The sequence below is a fragment of the Marmota flaviventris genome, chromosome 13, assembly GCF_047511675.1.
Source record: "Marmota flaviventris isolate mMarFla1 chromosome 13, mMarFla1.hap1, whole genome shotgun sequence".
Lineage (NCBI taxonomy): Eukaryota > Metazoa > Chordata > Mammalia > Rodentia > Sciuridae > Marmota > Marmota flaviventris.
This window is the reverse complement of record NC_092510.1, coordinates 58,034,221-58,042,252: the sequence shown is the minus strand read 5'-3', so window position 1 is coordinate 58,042,252 and position 8,032 is coordinate 58,034,221. Positions and strand designations below refer to the sequence as shown.

Here is an 8,032-nt window from a genome sequence, read left to right as displayed (position 1 = left end):
AGTCAAGGATATGAAGGGTTCTGATAATGAAATCTCAGATTGTATGGACAGGAATGACCTCTTTGGGGAGGGGATCCTGAGCTGAAATCTGAAGATTGTAAGGAAACCAACTGTGTGCAAATCTGGAAATTAATGTTCAAAGCCTAAGTAAGAGAAGAGCATGTAATACATTAACATGGGAACATGTTAGATCAAATAGCAGAAGGAAAGCCTGTATCGCTTGAGCAAAGTGGACAGGGAGGAGAGTGGTGTAACATGAGATTATAATGTCTTTGCTCATTATATGGTTGGTGTCCTCCAAACAGCTGTATCGTCTTGTCTCTGGAAAATCGAAAATTTTCAGGGTTAGAAGGAACTTTTTCCAAACTTCCAAGTCTCCTTTCTCAAAACTACCCATGCTCAACGTTTACTTAGACTGTACTTGGGTTATAATAACCCCTGTATGGAAGTGTTTTCAGATTATCCCAGTTGCCATATGTAACAATTGCAAAATTTTATTTTTTCACCTGGATTGCTTTCTCATACTGTCTTTTCTCATTTTGTTTCTTAACACATAGTACTTTCTCCACCTGGAATTCCTTCTTCCGTCTTATGAGTTCCTACACCTATACTGTGAAACCCAACTTCACCATGCCATCCCCTCTGAGAGGCCTTCCCTCCCCTTCAATGGTCCCTCAATCCAGTCATTAGAGAAGCCAGCACCCATTCACATTTCTAGATTAGCCTTTTATCACTCTTTTGAAACTGTGTGCTTTCTTCCTTGTCTCCCCCCATTACCCTTAAGCCTCTTCATTGTGTACAAAGTATTTATCCTAAAGGTTAGCAATGTGCTTGAAAGTTACCACTCAGCAGACACTGGCTGTGTGATTGAATATTGAACTTTGTCTAGAACATTCCTCCAGGACTTGTCTAGTTCACTGTTACTTTATGGAGGTACTATTGTCATTTTAGATGGTAATGGGTTGTGTGGGGATATCCCCTGCCTTTCATGGTTTAGCATCCATCCCTACCTCCTTGCTGAAATCTCAGTACATTTCTAGACACCCCCTAGGAGGCAGTGGTGGCCCCAGTAAGAACCACAGCTAGTCTGTTCATGTGAAAAATGTGAGTTACTATTATTTGCCAAGCCCAGTGACTGATCCACATATTTGAGTAATACTGGAGCAAGAATTCAGTATTTTCCTAGGGTGTATCCTGGATCTTCTTTGTAGGACAGTTCTTCCTCATTATATCAAAATATGTCTCTCTGTTCCATATAAACATTGATTCTGCTGTTATTGTCTAGTGCAATATAGAAAATATCCAATCTTTTATGATAGCCTTTCAACTTCCTGAAGACACTTTTATTACCCTCTGTGTACCTACAGTTTTTCCTTTTCAAGTGAAACATAGCTTATTTTTCTGACGATTCCCTGTGACATGAACTTGACTGATCTCTGCTCTCTGTTATGGGGTAGATAGACATATGTCAGTGTGCATTCACTTTCACTGTCACATTCTAATATTTTTATTTTACGTTCATGTTGGGCATTTTTTCCATTGGTTACAACTGAAGCAAAGGTAAACCTGCAAGGTGTGGGTGTACGTGTTTTGCAGGGTGTGTGTGTGTTTTTAAATGCATCAGGTCACAACAATATAATCATAGAAAACCACCTTTATGAAGTGATGCCTCTTTCTAGGCTTCTGTCAAGTGGCAAGATGTTTAATACCCGTTATATGTGTAATGCATATGGAGAACACAGAGGGTGAAGAGAAATGTGAAACGCCCTATGATCAAGGAGCTAATGAACCTATCAAAGCAGTTTAGAACATGATAACATTAAAATCAGTGGTGTGTCAGTAAATGTTCAAGAAACTAGCTCTCTGGGGTGAGGAGGAATTTGATTTGCAGCATTTGCTGATTTCTCTGGTGTAAATTCTATCATGAATGATAGCCATCTGCCAACATAATATTACTGGACATTTGGTTGAAAAAGAATGCTTAGTATTTGTTTTATGATTTATACTCTAAACACATAATAGATATAAGTAGCATTAGGAACACAGATAATAGTAAAAAGTCCCACAAATTATTACCCTTATTTAAAAAATAAATAATTTATGCACTTTAATTTTTAATAATGGCAGTGTTTAACAATGACCTATTGAAATTCCTGAAAATTTAATAATTGACTTTTGAGGAACTAATAAGAGCTTGCTCCAGCCTAGCACAGGAAACTCAATTTACAACCAAATATGACAGGAGTAACAGACAGATGTTCACAGTAAATTGGAAATCCAGAAAATAATCACTACATTATATATTGAAGTAATGGAGGAAAATTTTCCTGCAGGTGGTGGCAGGACTAATACACAGGATTTGCATTCAGAAAGAGATGGGAGAACATAATGGCTTCATAGTAGAGATGCCATTTAATAGAATCGAATTAGTAACAATAGAACAATAAATATTTCTTGAGGCTTACTCTGTGCCCGACATTATACTAAGCACTTTCTCTGTGTGGTTTTATATAAACATCCTAAATACACAAGAAATGGATACTGTCATTAACCTCCCTTTAAAAACAAGGAAACCAAGACTTTAATTAAACAACCTGACTAAAGTTATACAACTAATGAGTCATTTTGCTTCTTGTGCTCCATCTTGTCCAAACTGTCTTCAGATACATTTAGTAAAGGGAATCATACCATGAGCATCCTCTGGCTTTTCAAATTGGGTACACTTATATTCATAATTATAGAATTCCAATTAAAGGGTTTCAAATGCTCTTAGCACTTAAACATTCCCAACCATCTTTCACGGATGGACAAACCAGAGAATGCATTTCCCCATAAATCTATTGGGGAATGGGGAGAAAAGGGAGATAATAACAAGTAAAAAAATAAAAAAGTCCAGATGATATAGGCTTAATGAAAAGTGGAATTCATTGATCACAGAACTGAAAACTTAAAGATACATCTATTTTTCAGGAACATCTAAACTTAAGGGCTCACCAGTACTGTGCCATTTCTCTTCTGTGTTGGCTGTTTGGGGCAGGATTTTCCTTGGTGGAAACAAATATCTGCCTATCATTCGATGCTTACATTCTTGTCACTCTGAGTCAGGCTGTTTCTCCATAATCTGAAAAAAGTCCTAGTCCAAGAGTCCTAGGTCCAATATCATTGGCATACATTGAGCTACATTTCACTTCTTTTTTTTAAACAGTTTGTTCATTGTTAGATATTCATTACAGTAGAGTATATTTTGACATATTTATACAAACATGGAGTATATCTTATTCTGATTAGGATCCCAGTTTTGTGGTTGTACAAGATGTGGAGATTCATTATGGTGTATTCATATATGTACATAGGACGGTTGTGTCAGATTCATTCCACTGTCTTTCCTATTCCTCCTTCCTTCCCTTCATCTCCTTTGTTTAATCCATTGAACTTCTGTTCTCCACCTCCACCTCCTGTTGTTGTGTGTTACCATCCACATATCAGAGAGAACATTCAGCCTATGGGTATTGGAATTGGCTTATTTCATTTAGCATAATAGTCTCCAGATCCATTCATTTATGGGCAAATGTCATAAAGTCATTCTTTTTAATGGCTGAGTAATATTCTGTTGTGCGTCTGTAACACATTTTCTTTATCCATTCATCTGTTGCAGGGCACCTAAGTTGGTTCCATATTCTAGCTATTGGGAATTTAACTGCAATGAACATTGATGTGACTGTTATAAACAATAATGTATGCTGATTTTAACATCTTTGGATATATACTGAGGAGTGGGATAACTGGTTCAAATGGTGATTTAATTCCTAGTTTTTTTGCGGAATCTCCATATTGCTTTCCAGAGTTGTACCAATTTACAGTCCACTATTAGTGTATGAGTGTACCCTTTTCCCCTCATCTTTACCAACATTTATTGTTACTTGTATTCTTGATTGTTGTTATTCCGACTGGAGTGAGATGAAATCTCAGTATAGTTTTAATTTACATTCCTCTCCTTGCTAGAGATGTTAAACATTTTTTTTTTCATGTATTTATTGACCATTTAAATTTCTTCTGTGAAGTGCCTGTGCTATTCCTTTGCCCATTTATTGATTGGGTTATTTGTTTTTGGTGTTAAGTGTGTGTGTGTGTGTGTGTGTGTGTGTGTATGTATATATATGTATATATGTATATATGTATATGTATATATCCATCCTGGAGATTAATGTTCTATCTGAGGTGCCAGTGGCAAAGATTTTCTCCCATTCCGTAGGCTCTCTCTTCGCACTCTTGATTGTTTCCTTTCCTGTGAAGAAACTTTTTAGTTTGATACCATCACATTTATTAATTTTTGATTTTGCTTCTTGCACTTTACACGCCTCATCTCTTAACCATCACTCTGGCTAAGACGATACTTCCCCTAGCTCTGATTGAGACACAGGGACCTACTGTCCTGCCCCGCCAGTCTGCCAGCACAGGAGCTGGTGTAACAAGAACAAGCATGTTCCTAGAAGGGAAATGAAGATGTCAGAGGAAGTCCAGACTATATGTTCAGGAAGCACAATAAAGGACCGAGAAAGAGCCACTCAAAAAGGAGAAGATAGCAGAGTGAACATAGAAATCAAAGAGAGAAAAACTATCATAAAGACTAATGTAGAACATAAAAGTTTTATCCAAATCTATTTTAATTGGAGACTCACAGCACACACCTCCCAGGTAGGTGGGCAGATTCATGGAATTCACTTATTCAATCATTTATGAGCAATTACTATCCACTAGGCACTGTGACAGTTCACATTCACATTTTCATTTTTTGTCTTTATGCTTAATGTATAGTTTGATAAACTGCATATATTTAAACAGTATAATTCAGATTTAACATATGTATAAACCTTTGAAATGATCCCTGTAATTACAAAAAAAAAATTCATCATCCCTTAAGTTTTCCTAGTGCCCTTTTATAATCCAATCTTCCCTCCACCCCTTCCCAGGCAACCCTTATGATCTGCTTTCTGGCACTATAGATTAGTGGTTTGCATTTTCTAGAATTTTATATAAATGGAAACATATGGTATGTATACTTTTTGACATAACTTTTTTCATGTAATGTAGTGATTTTGAGATTCATTCACATTGCATGTATCCATAGCTCCCTTTTTTTTTTGACCAAGGAGCATTTTATTTAATAGATATGCTGTAATTCATTTTTCTTTCATTTGACATTGATTTGGGTATATTTACTTTTGGCTATTAAGAATTATTTTCCTTAGACATTTCTATAGATGTCATTATGTAAACATCGTATAGAAGCTTCTGCATAAATATACACTCGTTGTTCTTCCCTAAATACCTAGTAGAACACTTGAGTCATATGTTAGGTGTATGTTCATTATAACCTGCCAAATCGTTTGCCAAAGTGGTTGCACCATTTTGTGTTCTTGGCAGGAATACATGATTCTAGTTCATTTACCCTCTTGACAATACTTCTTATGGTCAGAATTTTTTTTTTAATTTATCATTCTAATATTCGTAACTCAGTGAAGTTTAACTTGGCCTTCTTCATGATTAATGCTACATTTCTTAACATTATTTATAATCTGGAGATGATGGGATTTTCCTTTTAGGTAAAATATATCTTTGTACACACATACACACACACACACACACACACACACACAAACTAAGCTATTTTGAACTCATAGAAAGTATCTGAGTAGTGGAACAATGATAGTCCAGTCATGCAGCATTTTCTTTGACTGGTTATATCAATGGAACTTACTGTAAAGATATTATTTTGCCCTCTCAAAATGACTTACCATTTAAAACCATTGCTTGAAACCAGTGTAGTTTGAAGGAATGTAATGTTAGTAGACCAACAGACTGTAGCAGGCCTGCCTTTTTCTTTATGTGACTAAAAATTTGCATATAGAAATTTATTAGGTTTTTTTTCTGTTTTTAGAAGTAGTCAAGGAAAAATCATTCTCAAGTGTCTTCTCTCTGAAAAATTCTGGACTCATAGTCATAGATAGTTATAGCATAAGGGGAGAAAATTGGCATTAATGTCAAATCATGCAATTATTCTTCCTAGAATTGTTCATACCTCTGCATCAGCAATATTGCTATTATGAAGTTGGAGTAACCACTCATTTACTGTGCTTGACTCAGTTCTGATGCTGTATTTCCCTTTTTCTAATCTTAATTGAATGCTTCTGTTTAAGTCAGTATGTTCTGGTGCAAACTTTCATTTAAAGGAGGAAGTAGGACTCTTTTTTTCTGACTCCCACTTTTATGGCATACAAGTCAAAGACTTGCTGTTTATAAGGATCTTCCTGGATCTCCTGGGAAATTATCACCAGTATTTTATGCTGAAATCTGTCTGCTGTCCTTAAAAATCAATGGTAGTTCTGTCGTAGCTACCTACATTGTGAAAAAGAGGCACTTCTAATACTTACTAAATATTTAGCGTGTGGCAAATATAGTGCTAAGTTTTTTTTGTTGTTGTTTTTTTTTTTTTTTTTTTTTTTTTTTACTGGTACCCTCTTATTTAATAAGGATAAGCAATTTCAATATCCCACATTTACAGATTTGGGAACTGAGGTTCAACAGATTTAATATTCTGAAGTTCATGTGTATGTTTGGCAAAGTCTTGGTTTGAATCTGGGCCTGTGGATGCTAGAACATGTGATTTTTTTTTTTTTTTTTTTTAAGAAAAAGAGTTTTATTAGGACGAGGAAGAGGAAAATGACTGTGTGTTAACTTGAACAGCTAGGTTGCACAAGAAAGGATCTAGAAATCTGATGTCCTTCAAGACTTGTATAGACGCCTGCACTTATCTGCGCCTTGTTCTTTCCTCAGACCTGTGGGCTGGGAGAAAAAAAAGACATTTCAAACAACTGATCCTTCTTCCCTTTTCCATTTACGAAAATTCTGATCATCCCTCAGACAGTTCTTTCTGGAACAAGCTCTCCTCTTCTCCCCCAGCCACCCCCAGTGGGTTCACCTTTACAGGCTCTGGGACTCGGACAGGAAGTAAGACGTGTGAAATGTTTCTTCACTGGGAGAACGTGATTTTAATCACTGCATTATACTTACTTGACTGAGATCAAAAGTTTACTTATCTCACCAAAAAAAGATTGAAGAAGAACAATTTTATAGTCTTGGGGATTTTTTTTTTTTTCAATCTATGCCTCTAAAAAGCTAGCTTTATGCTTTATAAAAGACAAGGATTTAGCTATAAAAAATGTCTAAGTACTTATGTCATACCTGCCTGTCCAACTGAAGATAAACACAGACTGGATATACTTAAATATTTCTATAAAGAAACATCAACTGATAGCAAGATTAGGCAAACATGAGCCTTACTTAACAAATGTTCTAGTAACTTCTTTCCTAAGTTCTGGATGCCTATATGTACTCCCTAGATCTAAGTTTTGGAAACCACCTTAAATGTCATCCCATCAAGACTCTCCAACAGTTAATTTTATATGTCAACTTCACTAAGCTACAAGGTACCTATGTACTTGGTCAAATATTATTGTGGGGGTTATAGTCAGCTTTTTATTTCTGTAATGTAATATCTGAGATAGTTATCTTATAAGATGGAAAGGTTTATTTTGGTGCTCTGGTTTTATAGATTTTTGTCTATGGTCACTTGACTACATTGCCTTTGGGCTGGTGGTGAGTCAGCACAGCATGGCCAGGAACATGTGGCCAAGTAAGCTTTTCACCTCACGGAGGCAGAGAAGTAAAAGAAAAAAAGAATTTCAAGTGCAAGAGACCAGCATTACATCCCACAATACCCTTTGAAGGCATGTCCTCATGACCTTGTTCTGGTTTAGATATGTAGTGTCCCCAAAAGTTTATTTGTTAGACAAGAATGTTCAGAGATTAAATGATCAGGTTCTGAGAGCCTGAGCTTATTCCATGCATTAATTAATCCCCTGATAGGGATTCATTGGGCTGTAACTGTAGGCAGGTAGGGTGTGGTTGGAGGAGGTGGGTTCAATGGGGGTGTGCCTTCGGGTTCTATATTTTGTCCTTGGTGCACAGAATA

The 8,032-nt window shown here is 36.2% G+C and overlaps 1 non-coding gene across 1 annotated transcript; it reads right to left on the bottom strand.

The window, feature by feature from the left end:
* Nucleotides 1-6,912: 6,912 nt before the first annotated feature.
* LOC114089324 (small nucleolar RNA SNORD22) lies at nucleotides 6,913-7,039 on the bottom strand. Its single transcript, XR_003582150.2, has one exon. It is a non-coding gene; the product is annotated as a small nucleolar RNA SNORD22 (small nucleolar RNA).
* Between the last annotated feature and the right edge of the window lie 993 nt (nucleotides 7,040-8,032).